Source organism: Marmota marmota, unplaced genomic scaffold (genome assembly GCF_001458135.2).
Source record: "Marmota marmota marmota unplaced genomic scaffold, marMar, whole genome shotgun sequence".
In the NCBI taxonomy this organism is placed as follows: Eukaryota; Metazoa; Chordata; class Mammalia; order Rodentia; family Sciuridae; genus Marmota; species Marmota marmota.
The window spans coordinates 38,718,546-38,739,492 of NW_026000016.1; the positions used below are offsets into that span (position 1 = coordinate 38,718,546).

General features: G+C 44.6%; 1 long non-coding RNA gene across 1 annotated transcript in view; it reads left to right on the plus strand.

Annotated features, from left to right (window-relative positions):
• The first annotated feature begins 6 nt into the window (after nucleotides 1–6).
• LOC125618502 overlaps nucleotides 7–20,947 on the plus strand; it is a 43,426-nt gene continuing 22,485 nt past the window's right edge. Inside the window, exon 1 of the long non-coding RNA XR_007349824.1 lies at nucleotides 7–533. This is a non-coding gene — a long non-coding RNA (uncharacterized LOC125618502). The remainder of the gene's footprint in view (nucleotides 534–20,947) is intronic.

A 20,947-nucleotide genomic window follows, 5' to 3' on the forward strand; every position in this document is an offset into this window, starting at 1 on the left:
CCCCATGTTAATAAAGTGGGTGTGGTGGTGATGATGGAGGAGTTTGATGAAGATCTGGCCCCAAACTGCCCTGAACTGCCCCAGGCCGCCGCCTGGCCCCGCGTGCAAGTCCCGGAGGGAGCCGCGGACTCTGAGCTCACTGCAGAGGGGGAGGGGGAATACCAGCCTTGGAAGAAGCGCAGGCAACTGAGGCAGCGACCTAGACAGGGGCTGCCGGGGGTCGGGGACTGAGGACAGTTCCCCAGGTTTACTTCATAGGTGGTAGGTTGCCAGGATATGGTGGAAGGTGGAAGGTGGGGGCTGCAGAAAAAAAGGGCAATTTCTTTAGTATCCCCCTCCTTCCAGCTTTGTTTGCAGCCCTATATCAAAATTTGGGATTTAGCCTTTGCCAAATGTGCTTTAATTTGTTTTTCCCTTTCCCTTTCGGTTTGTTTTGTTTTTTAGAGAAACAGCAAATGACAGAGCCGAGGGACGGCTGGCCCAGCCAATCCTGGAGCTGCTGCAGTCCTTGTTCCCCAAACAAGCACATTCTGGTAGGAGAACAGAAGAGGGGGCTCTGTCCTCACCCCTCCCCTACCTAAGACCCCCTTGCTGCCCCCCTGCCAGAAGGGTGGCCAGGCTGTCTCAGGCCAGATAGAGGCTGCCAGGGCCAGGGTGGTGATGGTGCTGCAGCCCCTCCCTACTGCCCAGCTTGGGAAGAAGAATGCAGAGCCAGGCAAGTCTCTCTCTCTGTCCTCTGGGGTGGAAGGAGCAGGTATAGACAGGGCTGGGGCAGCTAGGACCTGGCATTGCTTTGGCATTGGTGGCAAGAGGGCTGTTCTTCCAGCCCCTTGCGTTTGTTTCCACCCCTGGCCTGTCCCTGGCACTTGATAACTGCGTCTGTGTGCTTATTGGTGCCACCATGTTATATAACGCTTATATAATCTCCCAGGGCGAGCACTCTGTCTCTGTTCTCAGGTCACGCAGACACCGTGTCCATGTAGGAGGCAGGATCTGGGAGAGCTTGTGGGTGGACCTACTCCCCCCATCCCCAGCTTGGCTCCTTCTTCTGATCCCAGGCATGGGAGGGGGACTGGGAGAACGGGGCCCATTCCACACAAGCTGTCTGGGCCTGAGAAAGAAGGGTTGGCTGGGCAGTCTTCACCACCACCTTGCCCATTTATTTTCCCTTGCCCAGGGGAATATCTGGCAGAGTGGATGCCATTCTTGTGCTTTGAGGCCAATCCTTGGTTCTTGGGGCCCCTGGCATGACAGGTGGGTGTGGTGAGATGACCCCCAGAATGCCGCAGTAGAAAAGTACATGGTACTTAGCCTTAGATAAAAAGAGGGAAAAATTACTTCTGCCTTTGAGGTTTTGAGCAAGAGACCAGAAGGATGTTGATGGCATCATAAGAAATTTGGAATAAGCTTAGGGGGTAGGGGATGGTCAGGGAAGGGTGTACAGGGAAGTGGATCAGACAGCAAAGATAAACATGGTGTTCTTTTACTGTACTCTCCACTGGGCTGTCCCTGGTTACCAGGGCAACAGAAGCAGTGATGAAAATCATGCCTTTCCTTCAGTGGAAAAATCTGGCTCCTCCTCCCGCCTCTTCGTTCTCTAATCATTTGCGTTCTCTAATCATTTGCGACCATTGGGAGGGTGTTGCCTCCAGGGATCAGAGACCCCCCAGCATATCCTTGTTATACTCCTCTTTCCCCATTTTGTTTTTTAAATCATCTACCCCCTTTTTACATCCCCCACCCCCAGCTCAGTAACTGGCAGTTGCATAGAAGTTGGAGTGCGTAGTGGGGGCAGGGCATGGACGTCATTGCAGGGAAGGGTGAGCAGAGCGTGGGCAGAGATGTGGATGCAGGAATGATGGGCACATGAAGAGGATCAGGGATTGATCAGCTTGATGGAGCCAAGATCTTATTTCTGGGATGGTAAGAGATGAGGGTGGGAAGGGTGAGTGAGATGTTAGAGGGCCTTCAGAGCTTGTGAGTCTTGGGAAATAGGAAGGCCCTGAAGTTTTTTTGAGTGCTCCATGGTGAAAGCTAGGAACCATTCATTAAGCATTTATTGTATCCTCCCCTCACACCCATGTTGGATGAGGTTTTTGGAGCTGGGACACAAAAGGTAGGTAACACTCGACCTTGACCTTGAAGGGATCATAGTGGATGTGAGGTGGATGAGTAAATGAGGGAAGATCTGGTGTTGTGGAATCCGGGGCCCCAGGCAGGAGACTGGTAACCTACCAGATTGGAGGTCATGGGTTAGGGTGGAGCCTGTGGGAATGGGGAGGAAGAGGTAGTACAGAAAGCCACTTTGGCTTGGAGATAGGACATGGGGAAGACAAGGTACTGAATTTTTGAGCCTCGGTGATTGAAGAAAAAGAAAAATTAGCATTCAGACTTTGACGGGGGGAATCCTATTTTATTTGCTTTTGGACATGTGCTCTTCAAGATGATGGCCAGGGCATTGGGACAGAGATGTTTATGGTCAGGCAACTAAAGTTTGCAATGGAAGTCAGTTCTGGGAAGAGATTTGGAGGATATTGGATTACGAAGCTTGAAGGTACTTGGTTGCTGAGAAGGTCTGTGGAATAGATCCCAGGGCTTAGGGAATGGGGTGATACTGTATGCCTTGTGCTTGTTTATTACCCCGGGGCTTGCCCAGACTCCTAGACCAGTTTCTGCTGATCACCCACATCTGCTACCTAACCACATCCTTTTTTGAAGTTTGGGGTTTTGTTTTTGTTTTCTCCCTAGTAACTGTGTTCAGGTACTGTTGGAAAAATAGTCATATGTACATACACTTACCTCTCTAGGCAGTCTCCTTGACCTTTGCCGAACCATTTGCTTTCAGCCCCAAGTAGTGCTACAGAGAGGTGCCATGGGTGCTTGGCCTCCCCCAGCCTACTGTTTATATGCTTCCTGGTTATTTATCACTCTGGAGGAGTATAGAATGTGGAGACCTTTGGCAGCACATGATCTTGGGCACATCACTTCCTTTTCCAGGCCTTGATGCCTAGTCCTAGGGATCTAGTTTTTTCCAGCTCTGAAGCCCTCAGATTTGATGTCTACCACTTTTTCCACCTTTGCCCAGCTTGCTGATCCAGGCCAGGCTTTGGAGCAAGCAGCCTAGATTTTCTTCATTGTTTTCTGGAAGTGAATAGCAGGAATGAAGTCCCTTGGCTTCAGAGTGGGTGAGAGCCCTTTAGGTGCATGGTGGCCTCTTTGGGGCATGAAAATTCTAGAAGAGCAGGTTTTCCCAATGACCATGGTTTGGCAAACTATGACCCATGGATTGGATACCTATTTTTGTAAATAAAGTTTTATTGGCACATAGACATGTTTATTATTTATGAATTGTTTTTGGCTGGTTTCATGTGATAGGGGCGTGGTTAAGTAGTTGCAACAGAGACCATATGACCCTACAGCCTAAAATATTTACTCTCTTGACCTTTAAGACATAAAAGATAAAAGTTTGCCAATCTCTGCCATAGGTGATGAGAAAAGTGTTTAGGTCTCTGTTGGGGGTACTTACTGTGACCATTTCAGATCTCCAGAGTTCTTGAAGATTCTGCATTGGGCCTGCCTTTAAGATCCCATAGGAGGATAATCTAGTAGTCAAGATGATAGATTATTAGAGTTAGCCTTAAAAATAGCAATTCTGTATCAGAGAAACTCCTCATTTTTAGCCCTTTTCTTGGAGTCTGGAGCGTGCCCCACCCTGTCTTTGGGCCAGGAGGCCTGAGAGTTCCTGTGCAGGGCTGGGTTGTGGCCTTGGTTTGACAAGCTACTGTCCTTCCCTCTCTAATTTCACAGGCCTGTGCAGAAGAGATTGGACTGACCCAAACCCAGCTCAGGACAGGAGAAGGGAGGCTAATGGTTCCTGCCAAGTCCTACAGCTAAGTCTCCTGATATCTCTGCTTTACCACTTCAGGCCTCATTACCTGCTTTAGTTTCAGGCCCTGAAGATGCTCCTGCAGAGATGATCTCCACCCCAGCCTGGTGTGTATTCCTGAACCTGGCACTCATCAACACTGTCAGACAGGCCCTGGGCTCGGAGTTGGGGTGTGTTTCTGTACTGGCTTGGGGCTGGGATTAGCATTTTTTTTTTTTTTTTTGCAGGCCATTTTTATGGAGTTCTTTTGTGTACTGGTTGCCATCTTGTTGACCTGGGTCCTCATACTGGAGTCTTGGTGAAATTCTTGACTGGTAACAGGGCTCATTTAAAGTTCTTGTTGCTGTAGAACAGCAACAACGCAGCAGTTGGGGCAGTTCTTCTCAAGGCTGTGATAGGAAGTGAAAGACGCTGTGGCAAGAGGAAACCACATGCACAGAGCAGTGGGGAGAATGGGGAGGGGTGACTGAGGTTTATTCCCATTGCAGCTAGAAGGGAGAAGGGAGGAGGCTGGTAGTGGGAGGAGGGAGCAGATGATCCAGAATAGGAAAGAAGGCAGAAGCCAAGCACACCGAAAGCTGCTTTTAGCTGGTAATGGTAAGCCAGGCTCCAGAAACCTTCCTTTGTACCTCCCTGATACATTTCCCCAGAGGCTGGGTCTCTGGCTGCTCATCAAAAAAAAAAAAAAAAGAATCTCATTAAAAAATTCTCTTTTACTACCTTTCATTTGTGGAGTTCAGGGTGACCTCCACATTACGTGGGCTTAAACTATTGTTGGGACCTATGTATTGACTTGGGAGATCATTCACTTTATCTGTTGGATATTCATTAAGTTCTGTTATGTGTCAGACACTGCGTGAAGTTCTGAGGACACAGGGGTGAATAAAGGATTCACAATCTGGACTGGAAGGCTGATGAACAGTTGAACCAATTTTAATTCCATGTGCACTAGATCATAACGCTTCAGGAGAGCGTGTCTGTGTCTGTCTTGTTCATTGCCGTCACCTTGGTGCCAGATGAAGAGCTGGCATGCTGGAGGCATGCAGATGTTTAATTGGCTGACCCATCCTTATTTGGTTTGCTTTGGAAATGTGCAGGAGGGATCTGAGTAGGTAAGTGGAGGAAGAAAGGGACTCACACCAGTAAGAGTGACAAGTTTGGGGAGGGATGGACATACTGGGGTATACTGCTAGTGTGACTGCCTTTAAGGAAAAGAGGATAGGGAGGGATTAATGCCAATGAGCATGAGAAAATTCATTGCCATCAATCAGGGCCATGAGAAAGGAGGAGTATGACTTGGTACCCAGAGGTGGGTTAAAGGCAGCCAGTACTATCAGAACAGAGGGCTGGGGAAAGAAGGAAGAACTCATGGCAGGAAAGAGAGGATTGGCAAGGGGGAGTAGAAATCAGTGTGAGGAAACAGGAAACACAAGCATCTCTGGGCCCAGAGTGAGGGCAGACATTTAGCCTGTGAATCCAGATGAACATGGTGGCAGGGATGGATAAGAGGCGGGATTCCCAGCCATGTTCTGCAGGTCTCTGTGGAAATGACTGTGCCTGTGTATGACCAGATATACCACTCGGTTAATTTCTTACGGTGCAGCAAATGCAAATATGTCAACTGTGATTTGACGTTATGGTTATTCTTTTATTAAAAACTTCTTACTGTGGAAATTTTCACAGGCATATGAAGGTAAAGTGTTTTCAATCTTTATGTTCCCATCACCCAGTTTTCAACACACATTCAATGCATAGCCCATCTCCTCTCATTTATTATCCCTTTCCCCCCTTCATGGATTATTTAGTAGCACTTCTCAGGCATTGTAGCATTTTATCCATAAAGACATCATTATGTATCTCTGGATGATAATACCTTTATCACACCTGGAGAAAGCACAGTCATGCCTAAATATCACCTGTCATCCAGTTGGTATTTAAGTTTCCCCTGTTGTCTCTCTTTTTTTTTTTTTAAACTATTGGTTTAAATCAAGATCCAAATTAAGATCCACACTTTTCGTTTAATTGATAAACCTTGAAGTCTCTTTTAATAAAGAGTACAGCCATTCTTAATTTGTTTTGCAGTTTTTCATTTCTACCTTTACCTAGTTGCCCACCACTATCCCCAGTCAACTGCTGTCAACAGCTTGCCTGGGTTTCATGGAAACATTTTTATGATTTTGAACGTCCTCCATTATCCCTGTTGCTTTATGGTTTCATGTAACTAGTCATTTATTTCTTCCTTCAATAATGATTTCTTGAGAGCTTGCTCTGTGCCAGGCACTGTACCAGACACTGGGCATGCACCTGTGAAAAGACGGGCAGCATCCTGCTCTCATGATGTTCACCATCTAACCACGGAGAGCTGCCGTCAGTTTTCCCTGTGTGAGTTGTGTGACCGTGGCCATCACTTCTGTGTTGACAGATATGCCCCATTTTAGGGCTTGGTGTTCATGTTCTTGTGCTGTCATTTTATGTGACTGATGAGAGGTGCCCCCAAGAAACCAAGTGTTTCATAGCGCTGCAACCTGCCTGCTAGCAGCGGTGCTCCCTTTACGTGTGTGTATCCATTTAACATGTTTGGGCCTGAGTGTGTGTAGCTGAGAGTTAAAATGGAGAGCTTACTTAACCGATGGATCGTAGAGGCTAAATGAAAACCTTTAAAAGGTATCCTGAATTGGTAAAGGGCTTGGCAAGCACCAAGTGGTACTGATGATGTTTGCGCAAGTTCGATGTTTCTCTGACTTTGTGGAGTGCAGCTTGAACTGGGGCTTTGCCTGCTTTAATTAGGTTACCTGCGGGCCTTTCAGGTGACAGGCCCATTTACTTGATTTGCTGTTCTTTGCAGAGCTTACAGTATTGTGTATACATACTTCTGCGGCAGCAGAATCTGATGGTATGGTTTAGTCCTGTCTTGTCAATGTAACTTTTAAGTAATTGACATTTCTCTATGTAAATAATGAGAGTTTTGTTTGATCTCTGTGATGCTCTGGTTTTGTGATTGCTATGTGATTTGTATTATATATATGTATTTTTTTTTTTGTATTTTCAGTTCAAATGTAGCTGTATTATAGTTCCTGGATAGTTTCTAAGACTTTTAAAGAAATATTGGTAAAAATATTTTCTCAGATACAAAGACTAATATTCTTTTACCACTCCTAGATTTTTAATATATACTTAAAATAATAATATAGAGCATATTAACTATGTCATGATATGCATCTTTGGCCACAGCAGGTTACATGGTTTAGAGTATTTTTTTTCAATTAAATAGTTTTTACTTATTTTAATATGTACATGTATCAGTTAAAACTTTTGAGCAACTTCCCACGTGTGTTTATATATAGCAATTCTCTATTGACAATGTATATACATCATAAAACAAAAAAGTTCAGTGGCTGTGACATATCTACCATTTCCTTGCATGAACTATTTGGGGTCCTGTCCAAGGGCACCCCCTCTCTGCATAAATTCCAGTCCCCCTCACATATTCTGAGCATTGTCCTAGCACTTGCCCTTCTTCTTGTGACACTAATTTTCCCTCTCCTGGATCATTTCCATAGATTATTGTTTTCTCTTAAAAAAAAAAATCCACCTTTACCTGTCTCAGCTTCTGCCCCTCAAAGAGTTTCCTGCTTCTGTTGCAGTTGAATTCCCTCTCCAATCCCACCACTGCAGATGAAAGCTCTTGTGACAAGGTCACAGTGAGCTCTGTGTTACTAAGTCTGCTTTTTCTTATTGTTCATCCTGGTAGCTCTTCAGCAGTGTTTTTGGCACAGCTGGTCACACCCTTCTTCCTTGGCTTCCAGGGTGTATACTTGTGGTTTCCCACTTGGTACATTGGCTGTCCTTCTCAGCTTCTCATCTACTTGACCTCTGAACCAGAGAAGGTCATGAGAAGGCCCTGCGTATCTCCTCTCCATCTTCTTTCATCCCTACTGTGATCCTTTCCTGTCTCATAGCTTAAATACCATCTCTAAGGATGAGTTCTAGAATTTGCTTTAGATTAATCCTAGGAGAAAAATAAGATTGACCATGAGTTAGTCGTTGTTGAAGCTGAGTGATGGGTACCTGGGATTTGCTATACTGTTCTCTTTAGTTTTACGTATGTTGAAAATTTTTCCCAGTGGAAAGTTAAGTCTATGCTGGTGATCCCCAATTATTTTTCACCAGCTCAGACTCTCTCCTGAATTGATCCTGCATCTGCCTAGTTAACATTTAACTGTTGGTGTTAATAGATGGGTAGCACTGAGCTTGTCCAAAATGGAACTTCTGATTTTCCTGCTCAGATATGTTCTTTCTACAGTCTCCCTAACCTAGTTACGGGAATGCTGTCCTTCCAGTATCTCATCCCAAACACCTTTGCTTGACTTCTCTTTCCAGTCATCCTTCATCACATCCTTCACAAATCTTGTTGACTCCATCTGCAAAGTGTATTCAGAATCTGATCTATCAGAACTGCTTCCACTGCTGCTACTCTGGTTCAGACCGATGTCATCTCTCATCTGCTTCTCCTTTCCCTCTTACAGGATGGATTTCCCACAGCAGCCAGAATGATCCCATGAAACAAAAGTCGTATCATGCCCTGCTGTACTCAAAACCCACAGTGGCTTCCCCACTCAGTAAAAGCCATGGTCATTACTGTGGTCGGTCGGACTCTATAGGTCATGTTAGCATTGTCCAAAGGAAATATGAGCTACATAGGAGAGCCACATTGGTAATTTAAATTTTTCTTGTAAGGGACAAATGAAAGAAAAGTGAAACTGTTAAAATTAATTTTAATAATGCATTTTATTGAACCTAGCATGTCAAAAATATTTTCGGTTCTGAGATCCCTTACACTGTTTTACAGCTTGTACTAAAGTCACACTCAGAATATCCCAGTTTATACCAGCTGTGTTTCAGGTGCTCAGCAGCCTCACTTGGCTAGTGACTGTCATTTTGGACAAACCCAGATCTGTAAAATCTGGCCCTCCTTTGCCTCTGTGTCCTTATCTCCTCTGCTCTTCCGTTGCACTTTGCTTCAGTATCATGGGCCTCCTTGTTCTTCCTCATAGAAACTCAGCATTTATTGTTTTAGGACCTTTACATCTCCAGGTGCTCCACTTGTCTTTGCTCAGATGGTACCTTTCCAGTGGGCGTATCTTCACCCCGACATTTTCTAGCACTTCCTGCAGTGATTGTTCTCCATCGCCATTTAACATACTATATTAATTTCTATTAGTATATTTTATCTCTCTTCACACTGAAGTATGAGCTCCCTGAGAATGATGATTTTTGTAACTTTTGTCCTTTGCTGTATTCCAGAGCATAGAATAGTGCCAGGCACATATGACAGAGGATAGAGATTTGTTAAAAAATGAAATGAAATGAATTATTAAGAATTACTGGGCTAGGGATGTGGCTTAAGCAGTAGCAAGCTCTCCTGGCATGCGCGGGGTGCTGGGTTCGATCCTCAGCACCATATAAAAATAAAATAAAAAAGATGTTGTGTCCACCGAAAACTAAAAAGTAAATATTAAAAAATTCTCTCTTTCTCTCTCTCTCTCTTTAAAAAAATAAAAAAGAATTATTAGTAACAACAGCTGTGCATGGTGGTGCATGCCTATAATCCCAGCAGCTCAGGAGGCTGAGGCAGGAGAAATGTGAGTTCAAAGCCATCCTCAGCAACTTAGCAAGGCCTTAAGCAACTTGGTGCTGGGGATGTGGCTCAGTGGTTAAGTACCCCTGGGTTCAATCCCGGAACCCCCCATATATATGTGTGAGTGTGTGTGTGTGTGTGTGTGTAAGACAGCGCAATTGAATATACTTTGTTATTTTGGAATGTCTTGGTGTCGTATAGTAGTTTGAAGTTCTAGTTTAGGTCAGGATACTTTTGAAAAAGATCTCACAAATATGTGTAAATCCTTGATTATATTTTCTAAATGTTGACATTTGTTGATATTATTATTAATTTTTTTTGTAGGGCTGAGAATTAAATGCAGAGTTTTATGCACGCTAGGCAAGTGGTCTACCACGGAGCCATATTCCCAGCCTGATTCTTTTTTGTAATGTCATATGCTGCCAGTTTCTGCAAAGATTTTTGTTGAAATCCAACTAATACATTTTAGTCTTTCCTGACATTAATCAGTTCTGGTGAACTCATTGGAAGATTTTATATATTTTTATATGTTTAATAAAAGGGTCCAAAACACCTGAAATACTTCATTTAGGGAGATTTTAAAATAAGTTTGGATATATGGTTTGAATATTTGTACAGATAGAAGATTTTAGAGATCAAGTCCTTATATAGAAGTTGACAGCATCATCACAGAATGGTTGAAATGATTTCCAAGACCCTGTTTTTAAATTGCTCTTTTAAAAAGGAATAATGCCCCCACCCATTTAAAAAAATTACATTTTCACCTTAAAGGGACATATTATACATTTGTTTGTTTGCTTAAAAATATTCATTAAGTAGCATTCTATTGATATTTTTGACAGAAGAGGTCAACAAAATTTGAAACCCTTGTTTTGTCTAGTTTGGAAAAAGAAAATACTTTTTTTTTTTTAGGTTGAACAACTTTTTCAGAGCTTTTCGATCAGTTAATCAGTGACAGGGTAGGCCAGTGATTTTCAGGTTTTACCTTTTAATTACAAAGGACCATCGTTCATAAAGATGGTATCTTTAAGTCTGCATAACTGGGCATGTGTCAGCTGCTCTAAGTTATACAGACAGTGGGGTGCCACTGTTCATCCTCTGTGTTTTGCATCTTCCACTTAGATATAAGGTTGCTTCTTGTACCTTAAGACGGTAACCACTCAACACACACATTGAAGAGGCGTAACAGTGTTAATTCATGTATTAAATAATAGTAAAGTTTACTTTCTTTTTAATAAATATAAAAGGCAAAATATTCTTCATCCAAATGGATCTTCTTGTAGTATGCTGCATCAGAGGTGATCTCCCTAATTATTTTTTTCTGTATTAACCTTACTTCCCTAATCAGTCTTTAATTCACATGAAGGTTGAGTCTTGTCTTTTTGTTGTTCATTGTATACCCGACAGTGCTGGGTTTCACCAATATTTGCTGTGGTCTCAGTGCTGTTGGCTGTGCACTCTGGATCTTACAGGTAGCAAATATGGTGGTAGCAAATATCTTAGTCATTGCCATGTTGTGATTTAGGAAGTAGACAGTGCCCTGGCAAATGTCTGTAAGAGATGGTTATGGTAGCTTGAGAAGTCAGCGCACGCTCGCGCGCTTGTGCGCGCTCTTTCTCTCTCTCTCACACACACACATATTTTTAAGTGATGTACAGTAATTATACATACCGATGGAGCACAGCATGGTATTTCAGTATGTACCTACGATACGTAATGATCAGGGTAATTGGCCTATTCATCACCTCAGACATTTATCATTTCATTGTGTTGGGACCATAGTTATCCTGCTGTGCTATACAACTTTAGAAGTTGTTCTTCCCATCTAACTGTACCCCTGTATCTACTAGCCATCCTCTCTCCATCCCTCCCTGCCCCCACACCTTTCCCAGGTTCTGTTAACCACTCTTCTATGAGATAAACTTTTTAGCTTCCTCATGTAGATGAGAACATGTAATATTTGTCTTTCTGAGCCTGGCTGATTTCACTTAACATAATTCCTCTACTTCTGTCCATGTTGCTGCAGATAACAGCATTTCATTTTTTTTTTTCATGGCGGAATACTATTCCATCAAGTATATGAAGGACATTCTGTATATCTTTTCATCCACTGAATGATGGATGAAACCAGGTTGATGCAGTATCTTAACTATTGTGATTAGTGCTGCGGTAAATATGGGAGTTTAGGTGTCTCTTCCACATCCTGCTTTCCTTTGGATATATCCTCAGTAGTGGGACTACTGGATCATATGGTGGTTCTATTTCTAGTTTTTTTTTTTTGAGGAACTTCCGTGCTGTTTTCCATAATGACTGTACTGATTTACATTTCCTCTAACCTTATAAGAGCATTCCCTTTTCTCCACACCCTCTCCAGCATTTATTACTTTTTGTCTTTCTGTGCTATCCATTGGAACTGGGGTGAGATGATACCAAATTGTGGTTTTAATTCCCATTTTCCTGATGACTGGTGATGTTGAGAATTTTCTCATATATTTTTTGGCTATTTTTATAAGAAATGTCTATTCAGGCCATTTGCTTATTTTCAATCAGAGAATTTGATTTGATTTTTTTTTCTTGCTGTTGAATTATTTGATATTTTCTGGACATTAAGCACTTGTTGGATTAGTAGTTTGCAAAAAAAAATTTTTTTCCCATTCTGCAACTATTGTCTCTTCACCCTGCTTGCTCTGCAGAATTTTAGTTTAGCTTTAAGCCACCTCCAGAGAAGTGATACACCTTTGCAGCATTGCTTCATGTCTTCTGTCAGCTCACCGCATGCTCAGAGTGCTTGCACCAACAACCCAGGAGTACACTTCTACCTTCATCATCCAGGAGGTAAGTCAGCCAGACGCGTACATCTGGGGTTGTTTTTCCAACTGCAATGACCAGAAGCACAATTAAGATGAAACATTGGAAGGAGAACGGCAGGCTGTGGCCAGGACACACAGGCATTCTGTGCTTTCTGCTGCAGTGAGGACCTTGTCCCCTGCTTTCCTGGATCCCGCATTGCTGAGAGAGGCCTGTCCCCAAGCACGACTCTTTACCACGCAGACCACTGGTAACACATCTGCATCTGCTCATGGGTGCACATGTGCCCAGGACGTCCCATGTGAACAATTCTGTATCTGTTTCTCTATTCAGATGGAGTGGGTGGGGATGGGAGAGGAAGGAATAAGGGAGGAAGGCAGACATTTCCACCTAAAATAAAATTGAAAGCGTGAAAGGGACACAAATGAAGTGTAAGAAAGTGTTAGGTTAGCCAGGAGGAGGGGAGGTGAGAACAGGATGTCTCTAGGAACACTAGGAAGGTCCCTTCTTTCTTGTTTGTGGCGATTTCCTCAGAGCCTAGCTGGTGCTTTGTCCCAGTCAGGTGCTCAGTGCATATGCATTTGTTAATAAGTGGGTATTCAGGGACGGGTGGGGCTTCAGCTGAAAATGCAGTGCTAGAGCACAGAGATGGAGGAGGAAATGACTTGTTGGGACATGGCGGCTCAGGGTGTGTGGGGCAGAGGAGGAGCTGTGTGTTGGCGGAGGTCGTGGCAGAGCTTTGACCAGCTCCCTGTGAATTTTGATTTGGGTAGCTCTTAACCTCTTTTTGTGCCAGTGCTCATTAGGAATTGCATGGAAGCTATGGGGTCTTTCTTCCTAGGGGAAAAAATCATAACAGCATGTGATTTGGTACACACCATCAGAGGATTCACAGGTCTCGAGTTATAAAACCCTGCTGTAGGCCGGGTTGAGCTCATCAGAGAGCGGTAAAACACTTTTCCCCCTGCCTCCTGGAGTCTTCGGGAATTGACTGAGTGTACTCTGTCGGCATTCTGGGTTTGGAGGGCACTGATAAGCAGCTGCACAATGGTGGTGGTCCCCATGAGCCTGGAAAGTGGTAGTGGGCGGGGTGGGGAAGATGCACATATACAAGTACAGAGCTTGCTACCCTTAGCAGGGGCAAAAAAATTTACCTGGGAAAAAGTTTTTGAAAAATGAACCTTTAAAACTAACTGATTCAGACTATTGAATGCTTATGCTCTTTTTTTTCTGTGACATGGTTTCCGACTCAGATACCCTGCCAGGCGGTAATTACAGATATAAAGAGGCAGTGTGCAGCATTTCTGGGAACAGTGAGTGTGGAAAAGGAGTGATTAGGGTTTCATGTTACTGTGGTCTGGGTTTTGTGGAATTCTTTAGCTGTCCTGATCCATCAGGGTGGGCTGTCTGGAGGAAGAGGTGGCAAAATTTCACAGGCCTGTTGGAAAAGCAGAAAAACTGGGTTCAGGGTAGCTTTAACATTGGATTGTTTTTATTTCTGTTGTCAAGATGAATTCCTATAAAAAATGTCTTTGTACCATCAGTTAAAAAGCAAACATACTTTCTGGCTACCTGGGTTTTGTAGCACATCTGCTGTACAGAAGAATAAAAATGATAATTTCTGCCATTTTATGTCATAGGAGGGTTCCATCAATAGGGTGTGGTGAGGCAGTGCTTGATCCTGTGGACCATTTTTTTCGGGAATCAGCCCTGGGCCTGGCTGAGCCAGCACCAGAAGGCACCATTGGGGATGGAAGGAAGAGTCTCTGGGTCTGTGCCCTGAGACTTTAGGACTCTTGGAGCTGCCGTTTCTGGAGGACTAGTATTGCAGAGAAGGGACTTGGCAGTTGAAGTGGTGGTGAAATCTGTGTAGTGGGAGACCAGCCTTAAAACAACGAGTGTTATGTAATCATAAGTATTGTATTGCGTGGCGTGTAGTAAGGATGAGTGTTGTAGCAGGAGCCTCTGCTTCCGTTGGATCTAGAGAAAGAAACACACGTATACATGTATATGTGTGCTGAGTTGCTGTGTAAAATTTATTTTTTACTCTGGTCAGGGTCTACAATGCTTGAGAAACATTGTCTAGCTAGATTTCTTTGGTCTCAGCATAGACAGTGGGTTCTGGCCACTTCCCCAGAGGTCATTTCTATGGAGACAAATGTGATGAGAGGGTTTCCTTTAAAGAACAGCCAGAATCATGCTCTTACAGTGTGATCTTCACCTCAACCTGGCTGCTCACCTGTGCTTGGTGTTTCCTTCTGCAGGGGAGCTAGGACCAGAGCCAGGATAGTCTCAGCCAGAGGTTAGCAGCAAAGATTGTCTTCTCCTCCCTAGTTACCCAGGGAATGGCTCCCTAAAATGCAGTAAATCTAGCACCATCCCTCTTCTCTTGGTTCCTGATTTTATTAACTATTTCCTTGCCTTTTATATATTTTTTTAACAGCAATCCTCTTTCCCCATGTACCAAGGCCAGGGCAGGAAGAGGATGGCCACCCTGGCTTGTTCTATTCATTGTTCTGTTTCTAAGGTTCACTGGGTAGTGAGGTTAGAGTTCAGATCATCTGGTCTGAGGTTCCTCATGGGTTGCAGTGAGCTGGCTATTCCCTCAGTGATTTCACTTAGATCAGTGATGTTCTAGCTCTCTCTTTACCCCCAAAGAGAGAAGCCTTTCTCAGATCATAGTTGTTTCTCCTTTACCAGCTGCACGGATCGGCCTGCAGAGTGCTGACCCACTTGTACCTCAAATAGAGGTTTAAATTAGGACCTTTAATCTGTAAGAGGCTTACAGCTTGTTGGGTGGCCAGCTGCTCTGTGGACTCCCATGTGGGCAGAGCTGGGCTTTGCCTGGCTGTTGTCGAGTTGAGGGAATCATAGGGGTCGGTGGCAGGAGCCATAGGTCCTAGGAATGCATGGCTGGGCAGCCTCTTGTAATGGAATGGGGTGATGGTGGAGTCTGGAGCCCACTGTGCCATGGGCCTTGGATGCTGGCCCTGCTTCTTCTGGACACTGAGTTTGGGTCCTTACTGATATGGGTTCAACTTTGTGGGTTCATCCACAAGTATTAATCCAGAGTTGTGTGTCCAGCACAGTGCTAGAAGCACAGAAGTGTGAGAGGGGACCTTCATTATTGTCTCTTTGAGGTGTAAGACTAGTGCATGTCAAAACACTTATTTGTAGGTGAATACTTATCTGCCCAGTAACTGTTCAGGGTAGCAAATTATCGAGTCCTAAATTGTCTTGACGGAAATATTGTTAAAGAGACCTGAAAAGAGAGGGAGCCCTGGGATGGTCAGAGCTTGGCTCTGAATGGTAGAAATATGGGCAAGGTGGGGACAATGGGGGTAGAAGAACAGCATGAACAAAGGCAGGGAGAATGGGTGGGCGTCCTCCTAAGTGCAGATGACAGTGGAGCCCCTTCTCCCCTTCCCACTTCCTGAAATAGTCCTAAAGACTCTTACTCCTTGGACAACACAGAACCAGCTCCTGGGTTCCTCCTCTTCTCCTTTTTATTGTTATGATGCCAGAGATTCCTAACGTTCATTGATCACTTGCTGCGCACGACTGTTCTTTGTGCTTTACATGGACTTTCTCGTGATGCCTTCACAACCACCAACTGAGATAACTGCTCTGTGTTAGTGGGTGCATTTTAGAGTCAGTACAGTGAGGTCAGAAAGCTACATAACTTGGTTGTGGTGACAGTAAGGAAATGGTGGTTGTATCCCGAGTGCACATGGCATGTCCTACAAGTAGAACTCCAAGTAAGCAGAGGCCCATACTCAACCCACTTGTTCCCAAATGTGTGTTCACAGTAGAATCACTTGGGGATCTTTTAAAATTGACATGGTTCAGGCCAGTTACATTGTAGTCTTTGGCAGGGCGTGGGGGGCACATGAGATCAGTGTTTTGGAAGCTTTCCTGGGTAATTCCAGGTTAAGACATAAGAGGTAAAGAGCTGGTTCCTCTTAACCTCTTATTTTTTGGGGCCTCTGAATATTTTACTGAATACTTTCTATTCTCAGAGCACTGTAGAGGGCCCTTTCTCCAGCCTTGTCCTGAGGCTGCCACTATGCCACATGGTATCTGAGGGAGCAGGACCCCTCCCACCCCACAGCATCACTGACTTCTAGACAGTGAATCCTGGGTGCAGAGGAGTGGGCAGAGAAGGGTGGTCTTCCAGTATCGGTGGCCACTTTTCCTTCTGAATGCCATCTTGGGGGTAGAGCCTGCTTTCAGAGCCCAGGAGACGTCCGACTGTGCTTTCTCATGTCTTATGCTCTCCTGGGCCCTTGACTTCAGTGGAGAAGGGAGAGGGTCACACGAGGGCAGATCTCTTCTTGACAAGTCCCGTTCCTCTCCGTCTGTCCCCAGCTGAACCTGAAATGGACACGAAGAGCAGCGTCGTTTGGGTGGCTGGGAACAGCACTAAATTTAGCAAAACTGTAGCTGGTGGGGGGCCGGCCTGGAGTGAGCCAAACCCAGCCCCGAGTGGACTAGATTTATAGTCAGCAACGCAGTCAGTGTTGTCTCTGCTTGGGCAAGTTCAAGATTACACAGGATCTTTCAGTTTCCAAAGCCCGGAAGCTTGTCAGCCTGTCCTGCAGGCCTCCCTGGCCCTGCGCCTGCCTCTTGGAGACGTGGCTCTGCGCACACCACTGATGATGCCCACTGGGTTCTGGGTTTCCATCTGTCCATCTGTGCCTCCCTTGTATATATTGGATCTCACTTCATCTTGGTCTGCAGATTCATGCCTTTTGGCCTGTATTGCTAGCCTTGATTCTCCAGGTCCTGAAGGGGGACCTGGGCTTTGGTAGATTTTCTTTAGGGCATCTGGCATGTGGGACACCTTTTGGCTAAAGGTGAATGAGTTTGGAAATGGGAAGAACTAGGATGGTTAGCTGAACAAGGCTTTGAGGGGTTGAGATATACTTTCACTTCTCCCAGAAGCTTAGCTAAGTAAATGGTGTTTGTACTCTCAGCACTGGAAATAAATTGTGATAGGGCAGAGTGGCTGTGGGACTTTCCTGTGGTAACTGTCGAGGGACCTTTCTCCAGCCTTGTCCTGAGGGTCTCTCTATCCACCCCCTCTGCCACATGGAATCTGAGGGAGCAGGACCCCTCCCACCCCACAGCATCTCTGATTTCCAGACAGTGAATCCTGGTGCAGAGGAGTGGGCAGAGGAAGGGTGTTCTTCCAGTATCAGTGGCCACTTTTCCTTCTGAGTGCCACCTTGGGGGCAGAGCCTGCTTTTAGAACCCAGCAGACCTCCATATGTGCTTTCTCATGTCTTATGCTCTCCTGGGCCCTTGACTTCAGTGGAGAAGGGAGAGGGACACACAGTCTTGTGCCCTGATGTGGGTTGTATCTGGGACGAGGTAGATTTTATGGGATTGTAGACTGGAGGTCTTCAGGTGACAGAATATTCCTCCTCTCACTTCTTACATCTGATGGTGATGGTTTGTGTGGCGGAACTTCTGTCTTCTTAGTGTCCTAGGTGACAGTGACCAAGCTAAATGTCCTCAAGTCTTTCCAAAATGGGTGATTATATCATTGGGTCATGGCTGGGATCATGTCTGTGTGACATGATTTATTAGTTTAAGACAAAGACGAGGGGGTAACTTTGCACCTGCGTCCCCAATCCCTGTCTCCCAGGGGATATTTGGCAATATCCAGAGACCTTTTTTAGTTGTCACAACTGGGGAGCAAAACGTCTGTTATGGGTTTCTAGTGGGTATAGGCCAGATATACCACCAGTTATCCTACAGTATACAGAACAGCCCTTCCTGCAATAAAGAATTACCGAGTCCAAAATAATAATCTTACTGAGATTGAGAAACCTTGATGTATGCAGACAGTTTTGTAGAAATGAACTTCAGAGTTTATTTCATCTTGTCCCTGCTTCTGTTGGAAGTGACCAGGAGCTGTCTGGTTATTACCTTCTCCCTTTGTCCCCTTCTCCTCCTTCCTCAGCATCTTCGTGGAGCCTTGTTGGTGAAATACTTGAGCATCTTACTTCAGGAGGTTGTTTCTAGGCAGTCGCTCACAGCTCCTGTGGGATGGTTTGGCATGGAATCATACCTTTTAAGCATGTGTATATTCCAGGCCAGTTATATAGGTGGTTTTGTGCAGCTGTGTTGCAGTGCACTGAAGCAGGCATATGATGATGGCATATTTAGTTGCTGATACTTTTAAGATGAACTTTAAGGGCAACAGCAGCTTGATTCCAAGCAGGCATCATGTGGGAATGATGGGACTGTAGCCCGGAGCTGCTTTTCTCCTCTCTCTGTAGCTGAAGTGTTTGCTCTGCCTTGAAGAACCGAGTTCTGTTTGTTAAAGTTCTCTTAAATACGGGAAATCATGTTCCTTGCCCTGGTGAACGTGCTTTTGCTTCCCAGATAAAAGACCCGACCTGTTGCCAGGTATCTAAGCAGCCCCATGCAGCTCTCAGCTGCCAGCACCGTCCTGCAGTTTGCAAGGCTGCTTTCAGGCCAGAACAGGGAAATGTGAAGTCTCCAAAAGTGCGGACCTGCAATCTAGCTAGCTGGTGACTGGATGGGAGCTGCATATGAGTTTTAGAATATGGTGATTAAATTTCAGGACAGGTTTCAGGGTTCTTTTCATGTGATCTCATTACCTGGACTCTTTACCTGTGATGTCAGAGAGGAAGGTGGGAGTGGCACTTTGGGGTAGGGGAGCAGCTCACCAGGACAGAACCAGCTACCCTGGGAGATGTGCACATCTTCTTCTACAGCGAGAGGAGACATGGATATCATTGGGACCAGTTTGCTTCTGAGTAGCATTCCCTGTGTCCCATATACTCACTTAGTTTCCCTGTTTGGTGGTGGCAAATACATTTTTGATGAGTCCATACAAGTTAGGAAGGCACTTCTAATTAGGAGAGAGTAGATAATGTTTGCAAATGACCTTGGGTGCCTTTTAGTTTTATTTTTTATGTTTCCCTCTGTTAGTGGGGAAAGGATTAACATATGGCAAACCCTTGAAGTTCTTGGAGTTTAAATTCGTCCATTCTCTTCTTGTGCAAGTGATTGAGGTGATACTTGTGGGCTCAGGAGCCATGTTCTAGTTCTAGATTACTGCTATCTCAGCAACTAGGGCAGCTGAACCAAAAGCCTCAGAAGTCCTATTCAGTGATGGTAAACATTTGAATGGATGAGCAAAGGAGCATGTATATATTTAGAAACTCAACACCCAACAGAGAAAGAACCTCTGGGTGAGCCGGCTTGCTCATCCCTGTGCCAGGTCAGACACACCCAAGGTTACATCCTCTTGTTCCATGATAAGCTGAAGTCACTTCCTTCTGAACCCAAGGCTGCCCACACCCAGCTACTGTTTCCTGCCCTGGATCAAGAAGTACAGGTCACTCCCCTTATAGCCTCTTGGTGGCTTAGGCATCTCTGTCAGCATTCTGGGTTCTTTTGCTTCTGTCCCTTAGTCTCCTCACAATTTGGTTGTCATCTCGCTTCTAGATCCAGAGCTTGTCTTTGAGTTCCTGGCTTCTGCTTGGACTTCTTGTCTTATAGACTCAGAGTTCTTTCATTGCTCTGCAGCCACCAGAAATTTAAGCCCTGGAGTGCTGATTTAGAACTGTATGATCTCCTGATATCCTTGTTCTTCTTGATTTTTACTCCCTTGGTCCCTGACTCCTTCTACTTCTGTCTCATTAAAAAATCTAGTTTCCGACCTGGGCATAGTGGTGTACTCCTATAATCCCAATGAGCTGGCCCAGGAGGATGGCAAGTTTGAGGCCAGCCTTAGCAACTTACTGAGGCACTACGTAACTTAACAAGACCCTGTCTCAAAATAAAAGAAGGGCTGGAGATATGGCTTAGTGGTTAAGAGTCCCTCGATTTAATACCTGGTACACACACATACACACACACACAAATCAAATCTTGTTTCTTACAAATTATTTCATATTTCAACATGCATTTATAAATTCCAAATATGTTTTCAGACTTGGTTTTACAGAACATAAAACTTGACAAATAAGCTTGAGAGTTTTGAAAACATGTATTTCATTTACACGGCATTAAATTTTTATAGATTAACATCTCTGTCAGTTATTAAAACCCAGAAAATGCTCAGAAATGTATGTGTGTCTTAGATTTCATCAGCAGAGGTAGAAAGTGATAAAGCTCTATTGGTAGTTTGGTATCAACCCATTTGGATAAAAGTCCATTTTCTCCTAATTGCTAAATTTTTCCTTCTTTTTCTTGTTAGCCTTATTTAGTTATATTTTTATTGATGTAAAATACCCATAGAAAAGAGTGAATAAATTGCATGTGTTTGGTGCAAAGTATGCAAAGTGTGTAACTAGCACCCAGATCAAGAAAAGAAACAGCGTTTCCAGCCCCGAGAAGATACCTCACAGTTTTATCCAATGACCACCCTTTCAGGGATGGCATTGTGTTGCATACTGATGTCACAGGTTAGTTTCGCCGCCTCCTATGTGGTCTGGCTTCTTCCATTCCTTTTGTGTCTGCCCTCGCCTTGCCTTGTGTGCCGACGTGGTTTCCCACTCTCCGGCAGTGCAGTGTTGCATGGTATTTGTGGGCCACAGTTTGTTCTTCCTTGTACGTTGATGTTTGGCCATGTG